Source organism: Mobula hypostoma, chromosome 18 (genome assembly GCF_963921235.1).
Source record: "Mobula hypostoma chromosome 18, sMobHyp1.1, whole genome shotgun sequence".
NCBI classification, from domain to species: Eukaryota; Metazoa; Chordata; class Chondrichthyes; order Myliobatiformes; family Myliobatidae; genus Mobula; species Mobula hypostoma.
In genome coordinates, this window is record NC_086114.1 from 25,471,838 (window position 1) to 25,497,429 (window position 25,592).

The window sequence follows — 25,592 nt, forward strand, 5'->3', positions numbered from 1 at the left end:
GTCTGAATATCCTGCTTGGTGAATTAAAGGATGTTTCAAAGTCAAGACAATCCTGTGGGTCTGGAGACACGAATAGGCCAAGCCAGCAAAGACTGGTGATTTCCATCCCCAAAGGACATTAGTCAACTGTTAGCGATCATACTGGAGTTATAACATTATGGACAGAATAACTAGGGGCATGAGAAAACCTACAGAAGCTGGAAATCCAAAGCAACACACACACAAGTGCTGGAGGAACTCAGCAGGGCAGGCAGCATCTATGGAAAAGAGTAAACAGTCGACACCCCAGGGCAAGACCCTTCAGCAGGACTGGGAAGAAAGAGAAGGACAGAGTAAAATGCTGGGGGGGGGAGGGGAGGAAGAATTACAAGGTGGTGGGTGATAAGTGAAACTGGGAGAGGATGAGGGGTGAAGTAAAGAGCTGGGAAGTTGGTTGGTGAAGGAAATAAGGGGCTGGAGAAAGGAAAATCTGATAGGAAAGGATAGACCATGAAAGAAAAGGAAGGGGGGAGGAGCCCCAGAGGGAAGTGATGGGCAGGTAAGGAGAGATGGTGAGAGAAGGAAACAGGAATGGGGAATGGTGAAGGAGAGAAGGGCGGGGGGTAACTACAGGAAGTTTGAGAAATCGCTGTTCATGCCATCAGGTTGGACGCTACCCAGATGAAATATATAGTGGTGATCCTTTAACCTGAATGTGACCTCATAGCGATAGTAGAGATGGCCATGACTGACATAATTATGGATTAGCTAAAATGAGAACCAGTCTTCACAAAATAAAACCTGTACACAATTAACTGATACTTGGTGGCTAGCGAAACCAATCATTGGGCATGGTACATTCTGATTCTGTTCCATTGAAACTACATAGGAGAGGACAATAGATGAATGTTCCTGCTATTAGCATTTTGTTAACTTAAGTGCACAATTCAGGACAGATCTGTTTTGTTCCTGGTTAGTTGTATATTCATGTGGTCATTCTTTAATTTAGAATTTAGAATTTTTTAAATTTTACATCCATCTCACACATGAAGGAGTAAAGATCTTTGCATTATGACTCAGTGGCAATATACAGACATGTGAATTTATAAGTGTAATGTCTTGTAGAAAGAAGCTGTCCCATAGCCTGATGGTTCTGGCTTTAATGCTGTGGTACTGTTTGCCAAATGGAAGCAGCTGAAAACAGTTTATGGTCAGGGTGACTGTTGACCCCGATGATCTCCCAGGTCTTCTTTCCACACCTGCTGCTATAAATGCCCTCAGTGGAGAGAAGTTCACATCCACTAATGCGCTGGGCTGTCTGTACCACTCTCTGCAGTACCCAGCGATCAAGATTGGTGTAGTTCTGATGATACAACCAGTCAGGATGCTCTCAATGGTGCCCCTGTAGAAGGTCTTGACGATTTGGAGGCTCAAGCCGAATTTCTCCTGAGGTGGAAGAGACGATGTTGTGCTTTATTTGCCACACAGCCGGAGTGTGCAGTCACACAGCAAGTGTGTAACACTGTAACAGAAGTGGTATATTTTGAATGTCTGGAATTTGTACTCAGACTTCTAAAACAGATACCAGTGTTAAATATTCTGAGAGGTTCTGCTAGTTAGGACATACCACCATTGTAAATATGTAATTCTGTACAGTTCCCTGACTGTATTGAAAATGTTGAAGTTAAGTTGGTAATTACAGCAATTGAAACTGTTCTTTAATCACTTATTCTTATCTTTATGTTGAAGAAAATATCATGTCAGGAGAATGAGGTTCATTTGGATTCTCCTGAACTCTTGTTTCTGGGGATTTGCGAATAAGGATTTCTATGTTTGCGAAGCACAGCTTCCATGTGACACACACAAAATGCTGGAGGAACTCAGCAGGCCAGGCAGCATCTGTGGAAAAGAGTAAACAGTCAATGTTTTGAGCCAAGACCCTTCATCGGAACTGTTGTGATTCAACAGCTGCCATGTGTCTCAGTTTTAGTCAGTCACCATATTAACCAAATGTTTTCTTTTTGACAATCGAGTCATTCAATTGGCACTAATACCGATTCCAAAATATTGTTCCCATTTCCATTAATTAACTAAAATTCCACTTTAACTTTGGCATTTGTACAGATCTCCAGATCTTTATTATGTACTCATTATGTTTTCTTACTAATTAGATGGAACACATAAACTGTTATGGCGAGCAATAATTGTGTGATTTGTGTTCAAGCAAACCTACAGATATTGTTCTGTCATATGTTATTTTAACACATGTAGAAGTTCTGGGCAAGGTACCCAGAGAGTTCAGCAGGCATTAGATGGGTTGAGTGGACAGGTATTAAATGAAGATAGTGGAATGCAAACCACCAGGACACACCACCATTGCTTCTTCATTGGACTCATAGTCACAATCTCCAAACTCCTCAATTAGATAGCTCAATGTAGTAAGTACAAAGTCAATAACAAATTGTATTTATGCTACACCAATAAAGGGTCTCCAATGGCATAATTAATCAGAATTTGACAATAAGAGTGATAGAGGCAACGAGGTTTAGAGAGGGAACTATAGCCTTTAAAGTTCATTTTCTGAAGACACAGACAAGAATGAGAGAGAGATTAAACTAAAAGCCATGATTTGAGGAATGCAGAGGTCCCAGAGGGTTGTAGGGTTGGAAGAGATTTTAGTGGTAACAAAAGAGAGGATGATGGGGAGTATTTAGAACAAAATAATAGAATAGAAAGATGAAAGACTTGTTCGTTCATGAAAGGCTAAAATATTTGTAAAATATTTGTAGTTATTCTTTGGAGGTGAGAAAAATGAAGGAGTAGGGTTGATGTTGAAAAAGCTTCCATTAGTGGGGTAGATTTGTAGAGGGAATGTAGTTACAAGATAAGTTACAGTCATTTCAAAGTGAGCGATGAGTCAGTGGAATTGTGATGCCAGAGTTAGTTACAGAGAAGGTAGATAGATTGTTACACAATCAGAGGAATGAAGACTAAGGGGAACTGGCACAGATGAGAAAGGGGACGGATCAGGCATGATTGTGTTGAACAACAAGGCAGGTTTGAGGGGACAGGTGGCCTATTCCAGCTCCCATTTTCTGCATTCTTGTATTCTTGTGATTCAGTTCAAACAAATCACCTTTGCCTCCATGGAATTTAATCTCCTGGTTTAGATCAGTGTGATTATTTTCCAATTAACATTCATTAGTGGATGGTTAATTAAAATGAAAGCACCTAATTTGGCCAGTGACAAAGGACATCAGTTCCCAATGGAGTTGCATGTCGTCAAAATCTGATTTAAATATCAACACAGGCACAATCTCCAAGAGGCAATGAAGAAGCAGCAACTAAAATAAAATGCATGAACAGGGTATAATTCAGGAAGTAAACAAAAGTCTAAATTATGAGTGGTTTAATGTGAATCTGTAAGATTGAAACTCGGTGCAGCCACAACAAGGTTTAGTTAAGATAAAAATAAAGATTAGATTTGTCACGTATAGATGAAAACATCGAAACATACAGTGAAATCCGCCATTGTTTTTTGCGAAATGCTGGTGTTGCCACATTTCGGGTGCCAACATAGCATGCTCACAACTTATTAACCCTAACTGTAGGAATGTGGGATGAAACCGGAGCACCTGGACCCATGCTGTCACAAGTAGAATGTACGAACTCCTTACAGACAGAGGTGGGCATCAGACCCACAATCGGAGATAGCTAGCATTGTAAGGCAATTGCACTAACTGCTGCACTGCCTTACCGTCCCATACTGAAGGATCACAGTGTAGGATTCTTCGGCTACTGGATGGGGAGGTTGTGGGAAGCACCTCAATTATTGTAGTACTGTATCACACCAATGGTGCTTTTGTTTTTAAAATGTAGTTTAACACTACCTAACGTATCGTCTATGGATGTAAGAATGAAAAGGCGTTTAACATTTTATTCTGGTAAATATCTTTTATTATGAATAAGGTTTATTTTTAATAAATAAAAGAATCTACATGATTGTTAAGCTGATGTTGGGGAGTATTAAGGAGAGGGGGAACGCCGACTCAGACCTTGAGAGGGAGGACAGCGTCGGGCATTTTCATGCCTTACAAGGCGCAGATTAGAAGTAATAAAGAGTCTGATAACAAATGAGAGATTCCATGCTGTAAGTAGTCCATTTCCCTGATTCTAATCAATCTTCCAATACTTTTGGTTTTCATCCTTCCTAACACAGTAGCACAGTATCATAACAGATTATGCAGTACTATTGCAGTGCCGGCTGTAATTGAAGTCCAATCTGACTAAAAATATCACTAAGATACCTTTGCTGAGGAAATTGTGTTAAATTATTAATGCAAACAGTAAAGGGGGAAACGATGGTGAGGCGAGCCCGTGGGATGAGCTGAGACAGAGTTTTGCAGAAACCTGAGTGGAGAAGTTCAATTGGCCCAGGAGCTCTGGGCATTGAGCTGATTTGAAGAGCTTGAGAGCGGCTTCAGGCTGGGCGGTGAAACTTGGGGCCAGAGCAAGTCACTGGATGGCGTGGTGTAGGCCCAAAGCCTTTCGTGGCAGCAATGCCTGAGTCCTAGTGCGACGTACAATGCGTTGTTTAGACAATTTGAATGCCGGGCCAGATCAGAGGCAAGAGCTAATTTAGCTCACTCTCCATGATCTTCACTCCTCTCTCCAGGACATGGAGCCTTTTGCTGTTCTGCTGGCCCAGAGGAGCATAAGTCAATATGGTGCTAAACGGTGACTCCTTCAGAAACAGCTCAATTTTTATCTTCAATATCTCTTTTTTTTCCTTTTCAAGGTTCTTTTGAAGACCCTGACCTGGAGTTACACTCTGACTTTGGTTCTTTGCGGGAATGGGACCCACCCTCAGGGTCTCACAACCGGCTGCTTTTTGATATCCCAAGGACATGGCCTGAAAGACGAGCACGCCTTCAGGGTGCCGGATTTTCATAGCTCTGGAGACGGGCTGATTCAAAGCCAGTGCCCCTGACTGAGGCATCATGGGAGAACACAGAACATTGGGAGCAGCAGGTTAGCTTCTGGCTGTATGTCCAGAGACCTGAGCCTTTCTGGGACTAATTCTCCAGGCACAGAGCTCAGAAAAAGCAACACAACAGACTTTTAACATCATAAATCAATGAGTTGTTTGTTATGTCTCCCTTCTGGCTGTGAAATGGGGATACCTCTTTTTTGTGTATTAGGGAGAGAGAGAGTCTGTGCTATACTGAATTACAGAGTGACAAGTAGTCTTTGAGATACTGCAAGTCTGTGTCTTTATTGATGCTTTGCTGCACACTTGAGTGCTCAGTGAAGGGTGCCGATGCTTTTCTGCTGGTGGGAGGTCGTTGCCTTGCTGCTGCTTGTCCATGGATGGGGAGAGCTGGGGGGGCGGGCTTTGGGGTTCTAACATTTAACTGTCATTCATTCTTTGGAGCACTCCTCCGTTTTCATGGATGTTTGCAAAGAAAAAGAATTTTGCAATGTATATTGTATACATTTCTCTGACATTAAATGTACCTATTGAACCTATTGAGAGACTGAAAAGATTGGATGTCAGGATCAGAGGGGAGAGAAGATTTCACTCACTCTCCGCGATGGTTATCTCCATGGCACTGAGGCCATGAAGGCTGTCCCAGCTGCTGAGCTCCATACCCGCTAATATAATAAACTGATATGCAAGGCTTCGGGCCTACTCCAGGCTGCTCCAGGGTTTGGATCTGAGGGTTCGATTTTGGTTCAGAATGCTGTGGTTCACTTCAATTGTTTGCATGATGTTTATTTTTTCTCTCTTGTGCATCGAGGGTTGGTCTTTAATTTTATTTTTATATGTTTTTTTTAATTGGGCTCTTTCGGGTTTCTTGCTTTGTGGCTACCTGTGGGCAAGCAAATCTCAAGGTTGTATAATTCATGCATTCTTTGATAATAAGTGAATGTCGAATTTGTACCTTATCTGTAAGGAATTTGAACATTCTCCCTGTGACCTATGGGTTTCCTCTGGGTGCTAGGGTTTCCTTTTGCATTCCAAAGACACATGGTTCGGGTTAGAGAGTTGTGTAAATGCTACGTTGGTGCCGGAAATGTGGAAACACTTGCAGGCCACCAACACAACCTTCACTGACTTGATTTGATGCAAACGATGCATTGCACTGTATGTTTCAATGCATGTGTGACAAATAAAACTTACCTTTTCACCACCAAAACTCTACTTAGCCTCAGGCAGGATGTCCATGAACCAACCCATCCTCAGTACCAGTATTTTCATCCATTGCAACAACACAATGTTAGGCATTGATCATGTGGATAGTCAGAGGCTTTTTCCCAGGGCTGAAACCGCTAGCACAAGAGGGCACAGTTTTAAGGTGCTTGAAAGTAGGTACAGAGGAGATGTCAGGGGTAAGTTTTTTTTATGCAGAGTGGTGAGTGCGTGGAATGGGTTGTCAGGGACGGTGGTGATAGGGTCTTTTAAGAGACTCCTGTACAGGTACATGGAGCTTAGAAAAATAGAGGGCTATAGGTAATCCTAGGTAATCTCTAAGGTAAGGACATGTTCATCACAGCTTTATGGGCCTGTATTATGCTGAAGGTTTTCTATTTTTCTAATACAGAAATTATACTGTTTTTACTTAAAGACCTCAGCTATCATAGGTGTTCAAGTTGGAATCTGACTTCAGAATAAACAAGTATAATTTGAACCAACCTGATTGTTAGTCAATGAAGCAAGGTAGAATAAAATTGAGTGAATCTATTGAGCCACCCATTACAGGATGTAAGCTTAAATTGTCAGCACCACAGGCCAATCCAAGGTTAAACAACATTATTGAAATGGACACCAGATTGACCAGCAGAAAGTTATGCTGGAAGCACAAGAGACTACAGAGGCTGAATCTGGGGTAATGAGTGATCTGCTGGAGGAACATAGTGCATGGTGTCGACCTGAAATGTCAACCATTCTTTTCCTCCCCCAGATACTGCTCAACCTGTTACGTTACTGGATTAGAAAGACATTCAGTTTTGTAACTCCAAAACATAAAACTAATTGAAAGAAAAATATGGTGCCAGGGATAAACACTGACCTTGTTCTTACTTTTAGGGAGACTCATGCATGTGACGCGGTGGCACAATGACGTATGCCATTCATGTACTTTTACATATAACCTGTAATGAATAATGTAAACAACAAAGAATGTTTAATCAAACAATATATTTACAATATTACTCAAATATTACTGAAAAATTAAATGGACAAGAAAAGTGTCACTCAGTTCTGATAAAGGGTCATTGACTTGAAACATTATCTCTATTCCTATTTCTTTGCAGATGCTGTCTAACCTGTTGGTATTTCCAGTCTGGTTTTTTCCAATTAGTCAATAGGTACATTTAATGTCAGAGAAATGTATACAATATACATCCTGAAATTCTTTTTCCAGCCTCTGTATTTACCTTTGTTTCAAGGGTAACCCAGTGTTTTGTGGGATAATTCACCAGCTGTGACATTACACATCTTCTGCGAAGGTGCAAGTACATCAGGAACTTAATTACATCACTACAAGGTGCTTCACTTTTAATTCTGTTTTGAGTTCCTGTTCAATACAGATTGATCCCTGTGGCTGACCATCGATCACTAGGGATAAACATTGGTTGCTTCTTAATAATCTTCAATCACCTTGAATGAAGATTGGATCCTTCTGTAAAATCAATCATTCTCTTTCCTTCGGATTCAGTTGAGACATTGGTTTTACTTTTGTTTTGGAACAAGTTATGGACGATAAGTGAACTGAAGGTTGGTAGGATTAATGGCTCATATTAAACAGTCAATTGAGCAGCAAACAATGGCACTTATGGATCCATAGAGTCCATAGAGAATGAAAACAAGACCCAGGTCGTCTAATATTCTCATCTAAGCTGGTCCTTTTGCCTACATTTTGCCCATATCCCTCTTGACCTTTTTTTTTTAAAATCCATGTACCTTTTAAATGCTTTTGTACCTTCCTCAGCTAATTCCTCTAAATTCATTCTATATACTGACTATCCTCCAGGCGAAAATATTGCCCCTCCAATTCCTATTAAATCCTTCCCCACTCAACTTAAACCTCTGACCTCTATTTCTTGATTGCCCATTTGAAAAAAAGCTGTGTGCATTGACCTTATCTATGGCCCTCATAATATATTTTCAAAAATCTTCATATACTTAGTGGCCACTTTATTAGGTACACCTACTTATTAATGCAAATATCTAATCAGCCATTCATGTGGCAGCAACTCAATGCATAAAAGCATGCAGACATGGTCAAGAGGTTCAGCTGAAACATCAGAATGGCAAAGAAATGTGATCCAAGTGACTTTGACCGGGGAATGATTGTTGGTGCCAGACTAGTTGGTTTGAGTATCTCAGAAACTACTGATCTATGGGGATTTTCATGCACAACAGTCTCTAGAGTTTACAGAAAATTCTGTGAAAAGCAAAACAGTGAGCTAAAGTTCTGTGGGCAAAAACACCTTGTTAATGAGCGAGGTCAGAGGAGAATGGCCAGACTGGTTCAAGCTGACAGGAAGACAACAGTAACTCAAATAACCACGCATTACAACAGTGATATGCAGAAGAGCATCTCTGAACGCACAACACATTGAACCTTGAGTTACAGCAGTTAAACACCACAGATATACACTCAGTGGCCACTTTATTAGGTACAGAAGGGACCAGAATTTATCCCTTTCTTGATAATAGTTGCTCCCACGCACCAGTTCAACCTGTGTCTGGCAACCAGCTCCAGCTGACTAAATAATTAATTATTTTAAAGAATTTTCAGAGCTACCACATAAGGAAGCAACTTTTAACAATAAATAGAATTACAACATGCTGGAAATGATCAGCAGGTTGTATCTCATCTTCGGGGGAAGAAACAGACAATATTTGAGGATGGTGATCTTTCCTTAGATTTTGGAAAAGTTAGGAATGTTTTGAAGAAATGAGGAGGGCAGTAGTGGAGAGCTTTGGGGGAATGGCTGTGATAGGGTGGAAACCAAGAGAGAAACAAAAACACAAATTGTGTCTGATTTGATGGTGCTAGCTGAAGGAGAGTGTTGCAGGTATACATTGTAGGTGGAGCAGATGTATATAGAAGGGGATGAATGAAGTTGGGAGGGGGAGGAGGTGGGGAGAGGTTGGAACACTGAGGTACAGAATACCATCTGTGATGGAATTCTGAAATAAGAGAGAATGCTTGAATTCCATTTGACCAAACAGCATCTGTAGGTGGGAAATATACCAGTTTTATGAGCTTTCAACAGAATTCCTTCTTTCAGGCATAAACTAGAAAGAGAATCAGGTTTAATATCACTGGCATATGTCACGACATTTGTTGTTTTGCAGTAGCAGTACATTGCAATACGTAATAATAAAAATTATAAATCACAATATGAAGTATACGTATAAATTAAATTCAGTAAGTATTACAAAAAAAAGTGGATAAAATGGTGAGGGAGTGTTCACGGGTTCATTGTCCATTCAGAATGATGGCAGAGGTGAAGAATCTGTCCCTGAAACATTGAGTGTGTGCCTTCAGGCTCCTGTACATCCGCCATGATGGTAGCAATGAGAAGAGGGCATGCCTGGGTGATGGGGGCCCTTAGTGATGGCTGTTAGGTTGAAGCAGTGGGAATGAACAACTACAGCAGTGAGAGATTGATATTGTTCTTGAAACCTCCTGCCAGTTGGTTGGCACAGGTTTTCAGAGCCCTACCATGTACACCATCAGGGCCTGACACCTTGCGAGGGATCACCTTCTTGAAAGATGTTCTGACCTCTGCCTCTAAGACAGAGATCACAGGTTCAACAGGTGCTGCAGAGATTCACTCAAGTGCAGTTGTATTCACCTTTTCAAAGCATGCATAAGAGGCATTGAGCTCATCTTGGAGTGAAGCATCACAGCCAATCATGATGTCAGATGTCAGGTATCACTTTGCAGGAAGTAATGGCCTGCAAACCCTGCCAAGTTAACGTGCATCTGATTCCATCTCTAATCTCAACTGGAATTGTTATTTTGCTCTTAAAATAGCCTTCTGTAGGTTCTACCTGGACTTTTTGTATAGTTTTGGATCACCGGTCTTAAATGCCACGAGTCTCGCCCTTGGCAATCTATGAATCTCCTGGTTCAACCATGGTTTTTGGCTTAGGTACATCCAGAATGTTCTCGAAGGCACTCACTCATCCACATAGGTCTTGATGAAGTCAGTGACAACTGTGGCATATTCATTCAGACTCAACAATAAAGTCCTGAATATTGACCAGTCCCCCAACTCAAAGCAGTCCTGGAAGCACTCCTCCACTTACCTTGACCATACCTTCTTGGTCCTCAGCACTGGTGATGCTGTCTTTAGTCTCTGCCTATACACTGGTAATAGAAGTGCAGCCAGGTGATTGGACTTTCCAAAGTGTGGACCTTGGATGGCACAGTAAGCATTCTGTTAGTGGTATAACAGTAAAAAAGTGTGCTGGCTCCTCTGGTTCCGCAGGTGATATGCTGGTAGTAATTGTTCAGAGACTTCTTCAAGCTGGCCTGGTTGAAATCTCCTGCACGATAGGGAAGGCATCAGGGTGCACAGTTCTGTTCCTGCTGATTATGTTGCTCAGATCTTCCAGTGCTTGCCTGACATTGGCCTGAGGTGGAATGATCACTGCTACCAGGATGATGCCAGAAAGCTCCGTTGGCAGATAAAGTGGATGACATTTGACCTCCTGATGTTTCAGGTCGCATGAGCAAGACTGAAACAGGGCCACCACAATGAGCAGTTTCAAGCTCATTGTTTAAGTCCTGAGAGCTTATCATGCCCTCAGAACTAATCACTAGCCTTCAAGACCTAGGCCTCAATACTTTCTTCTGCAACTGGATCCTTGATTTTCTCACTTGCTATTATAGATTGGCATCAACGTCTCTTCCACAATCATCATCGGCACAGGTCCACCACAAAGCAGTGTGTTTAGTCCCCTGCTCTACATGCTTTATACTGATGTCTGTATGTACTTATGAATAAGTACAACACCGATGCCATAGTTTAGTTTCCTGACAATACCACCTTTGTTGCCTGAATCAAAGATGGTGATGAATCAGCACATAGGACGGAGATTGAAAATCTGGTTCGACGGTGCCTCCACAACAACCTCTCATTCAACGTCAGCAAAACCAAAGAGCCGATTATTGACTACAGGAGGAAGAAACTGGAGGTTTGTGAGACAGCCTTCGTTAGATATTAAAGGTGGAGATGGTCAGTAACTTTAAATTTCTTGGCATTATCATATTAGACGATCAGTCCTCGGACCGGTATGTAAGCACTATACCAAAGAAGGCAAAACAATGACTCTACTGTCTTAGAAGTTTGCATAGATTTGGCATGTCATCTAAAACTTCAACAAACTATTTATTTATGCGTTTATTTTTTATTTGCACACTTTCTCTTCTTTTGTGCAATGGTTGTTTGTCAATCTTTGCTCGTGTATAGTTTTTCATTGATTCTTTTGTACTTCTCTGTTTTACTGTAAATGCCTGTAAGAAAATGAATTTCAAGGCAGGATATGGTGACATATATGTACATTGATACTAAATTTACTTTGAACTCTGAGAGGGGTCATGATTTCATTCAGAAGATGAAATACTGTCCTTGGGCTTATGTCTTGCTTCAGTGAAACAGTGAAGAAGATCTAAGACAAAGTGGTCATCTCTCTCCCTCACTTTCTTTGGCCTCTCACACCGCTCCAACAAAACCCAATGTAAGTTCAGGAACAGTGCCTTCTCTACAGCCTTGAACTCACCCATCTTCTATTTACACGTCCATTATACAGATCAATGCAACTTTTGACTCTGCATCTGCATGCCCACTTTCAGAGACTTGGGTACGAAGATACTCAGGGACTTTAGAACATGAACATTTTTCAATCTCACAAGAACATAAAATACTTGGCCTTCCTTTATTTTTCTGCCTCTAATACAGATAACTTCAGACTTTTCTACCTTCTACTCAATTTGCCATGTTGCTCTCCATTCACTCAATGTGTCTCTATCTCCATGATGCTACTTTACATCCTGATCACTAATCGCATTTTCATTTAGTTTGCGTCATCTGAAATTTTAGATGTGTTACATATGGTCCACTCAGCCAAACTGCCAATATACATTTGGTGGTCACTTTATTAGGTACCTCCTGCACTTAATGGCCACTGAGTGTATGCTTGTGCTCTTCTGCTGCTGTAACCTAATCACTTCGAGGTTCAATGTGTGTATTGAGAGATGCCCTTCTGCACACCACTGATGTGGCATATGGTTATTTGAGTTACTTTCACCTTCTTGCCAGCTTGAACGATCCTGCCATTCTCCTCTGGCCTCTTTCATTAACAGGGAATTTTTTCCCACAGTACTACTGCTCACTTGATTTTTTTTTTGTTTCTCACACAATTCTCTGTAAACTCTAGAGAGCGTTATGCGTGAAAATCCCAGGAGATCAACTGCTTATGAGATATTCAAACCACCCAACTTTGGCACCAACAATCATCCCATGGGCAAAGTCACTTACTTAGATCACATTTCTTCCTCATTGTGATGTTTGGTCTGAATAACACTGAACCTCTTGACCAATGTCTGCATGCTTTTATACATTGAGTTGTTGCCACATCATTGGCTGTTTAGAGATTTTCAATAATGAGCAGGTGTACAACCGTACCTAATAAAGTAGCCACTGAGTCTAGATTGTGAAGTTGGGGCACAAGAAATGATCTCTGAGGTATGACCTGCCATTTGGAGAAGCATCTATTTATTTCTCCCTCTTTTCTATCTGTTAATTAGTAAGACATGCCCCTGATTCAACTTTCCCAACCAAGAAATTCATTTATTTCTATCTGTTCTATCAGTTCTCAATATCTTGAAAATTTTAAATCAGATCATCCCAGAACCTTCATAGTCCATGTGACTAAAACTGTGCTGTGTATTTCTCTTAAAGTATATGTGTGGGTACCAATCAGTAGATGAACACTGTCAACACCAATTAATTAGACTCTGAAAACTCACACTTGTTCCTCAAGCATACTTTATTTATTCGTGCACAAGGAGAACAGCATGACCCCTGTCGCCACACTGTGCTGAAGATTGAACAGGGAAATGCCATTTTTATACAGAATTGACTAGTAGTTACGGATATTGACTACTTGGTAAACTGTGTATGTTCAAATTCCTTATTTGGACAATCAATCACCAGCACAATACTTATGTTGAAAGTCAGTAGGAACTATAAGCTATCAACCAGTGATCCTTTGAAGTTAGTAAAGTAATTGTCCCCTAGTTGGTATGTGCCTTTCATCTTCTGACATCATCATTATTTTGTCTTGGTATGCCAAATGGCTCCAGTCCCTGCTGTGCAAAGGGAAGCTGTGCTCTTCAAAGACCGCTCTTCAAAGACCTTTCTTGCCTGAGCTGACTGCACACTATCTATAAACTGTCTATCTATAAATGCATGGACATTATCATAACCCTTACAACTTCCAAAACACTACTGTCCCTCTCCTATTTCAATAATGTTGTGTATTTAAGGTTTCAGTAATATTTGAGTAATATTGTAAATATATTGATTAATTAAGATTCTTTGTTGTTTACAGAATTCATTACAGGTTATATGTAAAAGTATGTGAACCGCATACATCATCATGCCACCACGTCATAAGTATACATCTCGCTAAAAGTAAAAATGAAGTACACGTGTTATTCCCCGGATCTCCTGTGTTTTTCTTTCAATTAGTTTTATATTTTGATGTTCTGGAGTTACAAAGCATAACAGTAATGAGGGAGAAGCTTTACATAAACCCAAGACAACTACCTACCTGTTGAACGCAGTGAGACATTCAAGTTTAAAAGAACAGAGCAAGGAGACAGAGCTGATGCAGTTAAAAAAAAAGATGGACAATGGACGAAATTTATGGATTCATAAACTGTGAGTACCCAGTGATAATAATTATAATTTTTTTAAAAAGCTGTGAGGACTGCCTACATCCAAAAGATAGACACGTCGATTACACAAAAGATAACTGGTTGATGTATACTGAATAAACTGAGCTTTACCTTGAAGCAAATGAAATAGCCAATGAGAAGTGAATGTCAGTTTTGCTAAGTATAATAGCTGGAAAAGCATACAGTTTGTTTAGAGGTTTGATGGCTCCAACCAAACCAGTCAGAAAGAGCTTTGCTGATATCATAAATGTAATGTAGAAACATTTAGAAACAAAACCATTGTTGATTGCAGAATGCTTTATGTTTCATAAGTAGAATCAAAAGGAAGGGTAGTCCATTTAATCTTGTGCAGCTGAAATGAATAAACTGTCTTAGCATTGCCAATTTAGTAATAGGCTTATTGATACACTGGGAGATTGTTTAGTTTGTGGGATCTTACAAGAAAGCATTCAAAAGCAGATCCTAACTGATGCACAACTCACATTTAAAAGAGCAGTTGAAATCTCTGTATCAATGGAAACAGCAGACAGAGGTGCAATGGAGTTGCAGTCAGGAATGATAATGAGCATGAACAAAATTGCAATGTGTAATACAAACTAGCCTGGGTGCACAAATTGTGTTATTGTTGTGGCAGGGGCTCATATACATCAGACCAATGCAGGTTTAGCAGGGGATATCAGAGATCAGTATTTTACACAGAGAATGGTGAGAGCCTGGAAAGAACTGCTGAGGATGGTGATGAAAGCTAATACATTTAAAGACATTTAAAATACTCTTACATAGGCACACAGATGAAAGAAAAATGGAGGGTTATGGGCTACGTAGAAGGGAAGGGTTAAATTGATCAGTAAGTGTCCTCCCTCTAGAGGTGCTGTTCATTTTGTACGCAGATTGTTTTGTACAAACATCACTTCCTGTTTGTAAGCTGTTTTTACATCATTTCCTGCACAGGCTAATTTGTATTTTGACTTGGAGCAAGCATGATAGAAAGATATCCATCTCTATCCACTCTTTATTTGCCCTTGAAACTGCAATATCTGTGAGTCTGAAGATTTCTTAATACTGGTAAATGTTGAGATGTACTTCGAAGGAAGTACTATGTTTACCATATATCGCTGTCATAGCTGTAGAATGTTGCATGTGTGTATTACCTTGTTTAACACTGATCATGAGAATAATCGATAATATTAGTATGTTAGTATATTCAGGCACATGACAATTCTGTATTCAATTGAATACGTCTTTTACTTAACTTTCTGCAATTTCACAAAGTTTTCTCATTAAAAACCCCAAAGAACACCTGCTGCTCGATTGATTTTTGAGAAGGTGTTTAACCCCTTGCCTCGAGTTGCATGCAACACACCGCAAAGGCAGTAGAGTTAGCTAAAAAGTCGACAACACATTGTGGGCCAAAGTCCCCATATTGTGTTGTACTGTACAGTACTAAGTTCTAAAATGGCCTAGCAAGACACTCAGATCAGGGATTAAGGACTGGTAACAATCACTATCCTTGACAATGATGTCAGCATCCTTCAGATAAATAAACAAAGTAACACTGTGCCAACTGAAATACCTGTCTCCAGAAACACTATCAATTTCAGTGAATCACACGAAGGCAAGGAGAAGGCCTAATTGGCCAGATAACCTCTGAGCACTGCTGTTGTCCCATGTGTCTAAAAGTACAACGTCCCATTTGCCTTGACATCCAGATTAGGTCACGAGTTAAAAAGATTAATGCTACTGAAATGCAATATCAGAAGTGATGGATGGAGTAAACCTGTTCCCTCCTCCTCCTACCCCTCCCCTTGAAGCCTGGAGGTGAAGGGAATGATCCATCTCACTAACTGTATGTCCCCCTGTCTGATGAGCTGGTTCATCCAAAGTCACACAGTTTAAAAATCAGTTCTCTAATCGCACCCTGCTTCGGATTGCGTTAACTCTTATTCTAACATTTAAATAGATTAGTGTTTTTGAATTAAACAGCACCCAGCCTATGTTGCGGATTCCAGGAATGCTTGGTTCAAATACCATTCAAAGCAAAATATCTTTCGATATAGCAACCAGGAATGGGTGAATGTGAAGAGGCGCAAAGAAGGGCACCTTGCCGCTCACACCGAACATGGATATCAGCTATCGAAGTCATTGAATCATAGAGAGAGACAACAGAGAAATATGTCCTTCGGCCCTCAGAATCCATGCCAACTATTAACCACCCATTTACACTAAACCTACATTGATCCCGTGTTTAAAATCTTTCTGCATTTCCATCAGATACCTCCTCCCTGGTTCTACCGTTCATTTCCATATGAGAAGCAATTTATAGTGACCACTTAGTCTACTGATCCGCATGCCTTTGGGATGTGGGAGGAAACAGGAGCACCCCGAGAAAGCTAGCTAGGTCACAGTAAGAACATGAAAACTCCGTAGAGACAGTACCCAATATCAGAATTGAACCTGAGCCTCTAGTGCTATGAGGCTTTATTAATGCACAGAAGTGAGCAGACTTTAACTTTCAAATCCACATAGGCCAATATCTACCACAAATCTATACAAATCATGTGATGTGCATCAACCAATAATTTTCAAACAAATGGAAATTTTCAGACATACAGTAGGAACAGAATTAGGACATTCAGACCATCGAATCTGCTTTGTCATTCCATCATGGCTGATTTATTATCCCTCTCAAGTCCATTCTCCTGCCTTATCCCCCAACACTTTTGATGGCCTTAATAATCAAGGACCTATCAAGTTCTGCTTTAAATTTACCCAATAACTTGGCCTATACAGTTGCATGTAGCACTGAATTCCACAGATTCACCACCTTCTGGCCAGAAGATATTTCTCCTCACCTCTGTTCTAAGGGGACATCGTTCTGTTCTAAGGTTGTGCCTTCTGGTCCTAAACTCCCTCACTATAGGAGACTTCCTTTCCAAGTATCCTCAATCTAAGCCTGTCAATATTTGATAGGTTTCAATGAGGTAATCCCTCATTCTTCTAATCTCTGGTGAGTATAGGCTCAGTGCCATCAAACTCTCTTCATATGTTAACCCTTTCATTCCCAGAATAATTCTGATGAACCTCTCCTTGACCGTTTCTAATGCCAGCACACCTTTTCTTAAATAAGGGGCCCAAAGTTGCTCACAGTACTCCAGGTGCAATCTGACCAATGCCTTATAAATCCTCAGCACCACATCATTGCCTTTAAAATTCTAGATTCAAGATTCAAGTACGTTTATTATCAAAAAATGTACAAATTATACAACCTTGAGATTTGCTTCCTCACAGGTAGCCATCAAGAAACCTGAAAGAATCCAATTAAAGAAAAGAATAAAAATTAAAATGAAAGACCAATCCTCAATGCACAAGAGAAAGAAAGAATAAAAATCACACAAACTATTGAAGTGAACAACAGCATTCTGAGCCAAAATTGAGTCCTCGGATCTGAACCCCAGAACAGTCTGGAGTAGGCACAAAGCCTTGCTTATCAGTTTATTGTATTAGCAGGCATGGATCCGCGGCAGACTTCATAGCCTCAATACCATAGAGATGACCATCATAGAGAACAAGTGAAACCGGCCCTCTTCCTGACCGTCACCCTGTCTTTTCAGTCTACCTGGGCTGGTGTTTAAACTGACCCAAAATTGGAACAGCGAAAGGCTCCATGCATTTTATATAATTTTATATTCTAGTCCTCTTGAAATGAATGCTAAAATTGCAGTTGCCTTCTTTACCACTAACTCAAACTGCAAACTAACCTTTAGGGAATCCTGCACAGGGACTTCCAAGTACCTTTGCACCTCTGTTTTCTGAATTTTCTCCCCATTTAGAAAATAGCCTATGCCTTTATTCCTTCTACCAAAGTGCATGACTATACAATTCCCTATACTATATTCCAACTGCCACTTTTTTGCCCATTTTTATAATCTGTCTGAGTCCTTCTGCAGACTCCCTGCTTCCTCAACTCTTCCTGTCCCTCTTCCTACCTTAATATCATCTGTAAACTTGGTCACAAATCCACCAATTCTGTCATCTCAATCACTGCCATATAACATGAAAAGAAGAGGGCCCAACACTGACCCCTGTGGAACACAATTAGTGACAACCAGAAAAGGCTCTCTTTATTTCCACTCTGCCTCCTGCCAGTCAGCCAGTACTCTTTAGTATCTTACCTGTAATGCCATGAGCTTTCTTACGTAGATCCCATCAGCATGGAGCCCGACTACTGCTGAGTCCCATTGATGAAGATCACACTGCAAAATACCCAGCTGATGCCATCATGAGATCTGCCAGCAGTTCGAAAACATAGCCTGTATGGTTGCCTTGAGCTCCTTTCAAAAGAATATGTTTTCTATTTTTCCATACATTCTGCTCTCAGGAAAGTAAATGCATATGCCGAGTTATATAACAAAGCCATTGTCTCACGGCCAATCAATGCTCCTCAGTACCAGCATCCTTTAACATTAAATCGATCAGTCATTTGACATAGATGCCTTTCCAATTCCTTGGCCTTTTGTCCTCCAAATGGTTCCCTGATGATTTCATTGGCATCAGGCTTCTGCAGCTCTCCTCTCTCCTGAATGGGGCAATACGGCCAGCTTTACTTCCTCAGTAACTGAACTTATTTTCTGATCTAAGCTTCTGCCCCTCACTGAGAATAAAAAGCTGGCAAGGTGCACACTCGACTCAGTCATGTGCCCTGATGTCCAGTCTCCATGAGCTTTAGGCCTCGGATCCCACACAGCTCAGCTCCATAACTCACTCCTCCAGCTAGGTCAGACAGAGACGTCATTCACAACGTTCTTTCTCCTGAGCCACACTCAGGTTGGAGGAACAACACCTTATATTCCGTCTGGGTAGCCTCCACCCTGATGGCATGAACATCGACTTCTCTAACTTCCGCTAATGCCCCACCTCCCCCTCGTACCCCATCTGTTACTTATTTTTATACACACATTCTTTCTCTCACTCTCCTTTTTCTCCCTCTGTCCCTCTGAATATACCCCTTGCCCATCCTCTGGGTCCCCCACCCTTGTCTTTCTTCCCGGACCTCCTGTCCCATGATCCTCTTGTATCCCTTTTGCCTATCACCTGTCCAGCTCTTGGCTCCATCCCTTCCCCTCCTGTCTTCTATCATTTTGGATCTCCCCCTCCCCCTCCAACTTTCAAATCCCTCACTCACTCTTCCTTCAGTTAGTCCTGACGAAGGGTCTCGGCCTGAAACGTTGACTGCACCTCTTCCTAGAGATGCTGCCTGGCCTGCTGCGTTCACCAGCAACTTTTATGTGTGTTGCTTGAAATTCCAGCATCTGCAGAATTCCTGTTGTTTGCGTTCTTTCTCCTTTGTGCTTTTGCCCCTCACTGAATCAAAATCAGGTTTATTATCACTGACAAATGTTGTGAAGTTTGTTGTTTTATGGCAGCAGTACAGTGCAAGACCATAATATTATAAAATACAATAAAAATATATATTAAAAATAAGTTATATAAGTACTGCAAAACAAGAGCAAAAATAGTGAGGTGGTGTTCATTGTGCATTCAGACATCTGTTGGCAGAGGGGAAGAAGCTGTTCCTAAAACACTAAATGTGTGTCTTCAAGGTACTATACCTCCTGCTTGAAGGTAGTAATGAGAAGAGATCATGTCCTGGTGATAGGAGTTCTTAATGATGGATGCCACCTTTTTGAGGCATCACCTTTTGAAGATGTCCTCCATGCTGGGGAAGCTAGTACCTTCGATGGAGCTGGCTGAGTTTGCAGCCCTCCACAATTTTTTTTTCGATCCTGTGCAGGGCCCCTTCATATCAGACGATGATGCAAGCACAGAGAATAAAATGTTTGCTCAGTGCAGGCTCCACTCACTCATGTGCTTTAGTCTCCAGTCTCCATGGACTTCGGACCTCGGATCCTACACACCTCACCCCTTTTCCTCACTCTACTCAGGTTAGACAAAGGCGTCATTCACTACCTCGAGCATGTCACAGTGTTTAGATTGGATCAGAGACTCTTCCACAGAGAAGAAACCAACCTGGTGTTTTTGAAATGCCTAATGCACATGTAGCACAATCTACTTTGAAAAAGAAATGTTCATGCCCTACAGGGAATTTTTGTTTTAGAGATTTAGAAAGTACAACAGGGTAACATCCCTTCCGACCCATTGAGCCCATGCTACCCAAGTACACCGATGTGATCAATTAACCTACTAACCCATACAACACTGGAATGTGGGACGAAACCAAAGCACACGAAGGAAACGCATACGGTCATGGGGAGAATGTACAAACTCCTTACAGAGGGCAATGAAATTGAATCCACGTTGCAGGCATGCTATGCTAACCACTACACTACAGTTCTATCCACAATAATTCACCCAACATGGGGCTGGAACCCACGACCCTGAGATTAAGAGTCTGATGCTGTACCAACTGAGCTAGTCAAGCACTAAATTCTATGTATTCTATGATTTCCAGTGTGTCCAATGCCTGTGGCCATGCTTTGGTAATCACTTGGAATCAAGGGACTTGGCAAACCCTGTAAAATCTTCTCATGAGCCCTTAAAGGACTGTAGACCCTCTGTTAATGACTCTGATCTAGTCAAAGTATGAACTGCACTGAGTAGCCTCTGGGCATATCACCAGCCGTTTACGCTCACTGGTGCAAAGACTCCCTCATGTTCCCCACTTCAAACTTGAGCAGGACAGAGCCTATAAGTGTCAGAGCTGCAAGAATATTTTCAACAGATTTGCCCAATATCCAGTGACACTCCACAGGTGCTCATGAAAGAGCTACATATGTAATACATACACTATTGCGGTGACTAAATTGAGCTTTTTGTTACAGTGTCAAAGGATGAATATACAGCTAACTAGAAGGCTAAGTGACAAAACAAATCTGTCCTAAACTGTACATTAAGTGGCAGGGCTACACCTTTAACAATACATCAATAATTTCAGAACTCCAGTGTAACATGCAGTACACTGCCTTTCCTGCATTGAACAGAGAATAAGCTACGCATTCACATTATTTATGTATTTATCCTGTCGTGTGGCTTTGATCATGAATTCTGCCCTTGTATCCTCTTCTTAACTCAAGGATGGTACAGCACCTTAACTCAGTTTAGTGGAATTGTACGTCCTTTAGTCCATTTCAAATTCTCGAATACATTCTCCGTGACATAATTCTTTCATATTCCCTTAACATCTCTTGCAGAAATTAAGTGATTGATATATGCGCTTCTAATTTTATCTCTGAATTCCACAAAATATCTCTTTGTGTTGTATATTTCAAATATCACAACCAGTATTCCATGTCAGATTGACTAAGTAGGTGTTTGATTCAATTTGTCTCCAACGCTTAATCATAATTCCAGTTCTATCTCAACTGCTTTTCTTCCACACATCCCTCGAAAGACTTGCAGTGGCATGTTTTTGAATGATATTTTTTAGTCTTTTCATTACTCTGATTGAAAAAAATCATCTTCCATTATTTTCATTGTGAAGATCATATTTGTTATGTTTTGTATCTTCAAAACATTAAACTAATTCAAGGGAAAACAGGGGCGTCCAAAATGTGAGTCTACTATTGAGTTTACATTAAGCGAGGAACACACTTATCACAAGGTAGCATGATGACATGCAATTCATGTATTTATACATATAACTCCTCATGAATTATTTAAACAAACAAGATGCCTAATTATATATACACAATTATATAAGATTACTCAAATACTACTGAAGTATTAAATCCTTGGCTGCATAATTCTAGAGAAGACCCTCTCAAGTCCCACCAAACTCGTGAGATTGAGATGGCTCATCCCACCCCAAACACTGGTTTGTGTGGATGCAGTGTAATTTGCTACCTTGTTACAAATCAGTGCCATGAAACAACAGACAGTAAATGGCATATGATTAAAGGAAGTATATTTATGAATCTTAACTAAAGGGTTAGTAAAGAATAACAAAAATGAAAGGGTCCATTCTAATTAAACAATCAAATGTGTACAAGTTGGAGCCCACCTTGAACTTCTCTGTCACTCATGCGCTGGGCCCTCAGTCAATGTGAAAGCACACACGACCTTCCGAACGTCACTCGCAATCCATCTCGAACAAACAGGTCTCCCACCGGATCGTACGCTGTGACCAGTTCTCTCCAACGTCTTCTCTCTCCATCTCCTGCCGAACACCAGCTCCCATCGAACACAAGCCCAATACCAACCTTATTGTCCCTCACCAAGAAAACCTCTCGCTAATTGGATGGCACACATTCTACATCATCCCTTATCTTCAACAATAACCCAAACAGGCTGAAAGCAGAACAAACTGCTCTTACAGAGCTGCTAAATGAAATGCCTACAGCATACAGTAAGAATATGAACTAGAGCATTACATACAGAACAACATTTTCACATTCTGTGCTGAATTTCCATTAAGCAATAAAGTCCAAAAGTGCTGGAAACGCTCAGCAGTTCTGATGGTGGGTTGTGTCAGGACCAAAGACATTATCTTTTCCACAGATGCTCCTGAACGTTTTCAGCATATTCTTTTTTTATTTCTGGTTTCCAGTATCTGCAGTTTTTTGATTCCCATAGGGTAACCTTGACAACACAGCATTATTTCATATTGGATTTTTTTATATCTCTCATTATGTACAGGTAGGAGGGAGGCCCACATCTCAGTAATGTCAAGTTTATTGCCACGGGCATGCATACTCTGAGCCTGACTGCGATGAAAAGTTTTTCAGCAGCAGTACAGTAAATTGCAATCAGGACAAATATAAACTTAAATTAACATAAATTATGTACATGTAACCTGCATGACACAATAAATAAAAACAAACATAACAACATTTCTGCGGGAAAATATAGTCCAAGCTAGAATTAGGGTCCTCCATTTCGTTGGAAGAAAATGCCATGGTAACGTAGCAGTTAACATGACCCTATTAAAGCTGAAGGCATTAGATGTTCAGAGTTCAATCATAACATCCTCTATAAGGAGTCTATACTTTCTCCCTGTAGAATGGAATGATTTTCTCTTTGTGCTCTCATTTCCTCCCACAGTACGAAGACGTATCAGATAGGTTAATCGGTCATTGTAACTTGTCCTGTGATTAGGTTAGGGTTAAATCGAGATTGTTGGGGGTTGTTGGGTAGTTTCAAGAGCCGAAACAGTCTATTTCTCACTGTATGTCTAAATCTAAAAAAATAAGAACTTGTTGGCAGTGGGAAAGCAGATATTGTTGGACAAGTTATTATGTGGGTTCTCAGGATCCTGTACCTCCTGCATCAAAAAAAGAAGGACATAGCCCAGGTGCTAAGAGTCCTTAATGATGGATGTCAGCTGCCTGAGACATCTTCCCTTGTAGGTACCCTTGACGTGGGGCGAGCGGTACCTGTGATGGAACGGGCTGAGTGCACCACTCTCTGTAGCCTCATGCATTCCTGTGAATTTGAGTTTGCAGATCAGGCCGCAATGCAGCTGCTCTGAATACCTTCTATTGCACATCTGGAAAAGCTTGTCAGAGTCTTCAATGACTTGTTGAATCTCCTTAAACTTCTAATAAATTAGGGACGTTTTCATTGTCATTTTGCAGATATAGGACTAAAAATTCCCAACAAAAATGTCTAGCATCTGGTCTAGGGAAACGTCTTCCAAATAGGAAATTCTGAAACTTTTCATTCGAAAGATAATTCCATTCCAATTATTTCCTTTCTCCATTTGAGCCTAATTTCTTTCACAGAGCAAAAGCAATTGGTCTGCCTGACCATTGTCCCTTGCTCTTTACTCTATATTACTCTTTATAGCTCCCAAAACCATAACTTGAAACATCACACACAAATAATGAGATACACTGTATCACTTCGAAGATTCTTCTTACATAAAATATCTTTTTGCTGTACTCTGCCCCAATTCCATTTTATTCTATTTCTTCAGTAGCAGATGTAATGCACTGTTTCATTATCTGGTAAAAACTCTAGTGTAGAACAGTACCATGTCTAATTTCTTTCATGTTTGCAGGCTTCCTTCCCTTCACAGTTGCCTTCATCTTTTTTTTGACTGGTTTCAAGTGTTTGAAATACCTTTTTAGCCAAGATAAATGACTTGTATTCATGCAAATCAGTGCTTATTTCTCGAACACATTGTAGGTGCACAAGCATTGTAATATTTGAACATTCTCTTCCTTACTAGTTTCAGATATTAATACTCTAGTCTGATTGTATAGTACAAAGTAGAAATCATTCTCCATTTTAGCTTGAAAAATCTTTGATAACATTTTCACACTATGCGTAGTTTTGAAGAAAGGCTTTTGAATGTATTCATTGTTATATACTACTGATATCCCTTATCCATATACTGCCGAGTATATGCACGAGGCAGGTCTAGTTTGGTGAAAGCTTTGGCTCTTGCTGACTCGCCATGTAAATTTTGTGAAGTACGAAATGGGTGCTGATTATCATTGACTGCTTGATTAATCTCACCGCAAATCAGAATATAAATCAGAATCAGGTTTATTATCACCAACAAATGGCGTGAAATTTGTTGTCTTGTAGCAGCAATACATAAAAATTACTATAAATTACAATAAGAATATATACGAATATATATAAGATGAATAAGATGATCAGAAGCATTGATTATGTGGGTAGCCAGAGGTTTTTTCCCCCAAGGCTGAAATGGCTAACACGAGGGTGCATAGTTTTAAGGTGCTTGGAAGTAGGTACAGAGGGGATGTCACAGGTAAGTTTTTCCACATAGAGAATGGTGGATGCGTGAAATGCACTACCAGCAAAGATGATAAAGGTGGGTACAATAGGGTCTTTTGAGGGACTCTTAGATAGGTACATGGAGGTTAGGAAAATAGAGGGCTATGTGGTAGAGAAATTTTAGGCAGCTTCTAGAGTAGGTTACATGGTCTGTAATGTGCTGTAGATTTTCTATGTTTCTATATATATACATTGTAATTTATAGTAATTTTATGTATGTAATTTTATTTTTTTTTATTCTCTCCTCTTATGGGGTTCATGTATGACTATTTCCCCCTCAATCTCGGGTCCTCTACCAGAGGCCTGAGAGCTTGGGGGTTCAGCTCAGTATCCTTGCTGTTCCTAGTGTTGCACTCTTCAGGACAGATTTGAGACGTTGTTCCCAGGATTTGTTGGAGCCACTCTCCCAGTCCAGGCTTAACAGCTCCAAGTGCCCCTATCACCACCGGGATTACTCTGGCCTTAACCTTACATATCCTTTCTAGCTGCTCTTTCAAGCCCTGGTATTTCTCCAACTTCTCATATTCTTTTGTCCTGATGTTACTGTCATTCCGGATTGCTGTATCTATTGCTATTGCTTTCTTCTGTTCTTTATCCAGTATTACTATGTCCAGTTGGTTGGCCAGTACCTGCTTACCTGTATTTGGAAGTCCCACAGGATCTTAGCTCTGTCATTCTCCACTATCTTCTTGGATGTTCCTGTACACAGTTCTTGCAACTTGGCGGTTCCATTCAGTGTATGCTGTCCCTGCTGCTCATGGCTGCACAAGAGCAGTAGAAGCGGGGGTCTATCACACCAGACAAGATGCAGACTGTGCAAGGAATCCACTGAAACCATCCAGTGCATTGTAGCAGGGTGAAAGA

The 25,592-nt window shown here is 40.6% G+C and overlaps 1 long non-coding RNA gene across 1 annotated transcript in view; it reads right to left on the reverse strand.

The window, feature by feature from the left end:
• Positions 1 to 895: 895 nt before the first annotated feature.
• LOC134358175 (uncharacterized) overlaps positions 896 to 25,592 on the reverse strand; it is a 94,757-nt gene continuing 70,060 nt past the window's right edge. The window contains exons 2-4 of the long non-coding RNA XR_010020819.1: positions 17,234 to 17,271; positions 7,053 to 7,134; positions 896 to 1,878 (exon numbers count right to left, since the gene is read on the reverse strand). This is a non-coding gene — a long non-coding RNA (uncharacterized LOC134358175). The remainder of the gene's footprint in view (positions 1,879 to 7,052; positions 7,135 to 17,233; positions 17,272 to 25,592) is intronic.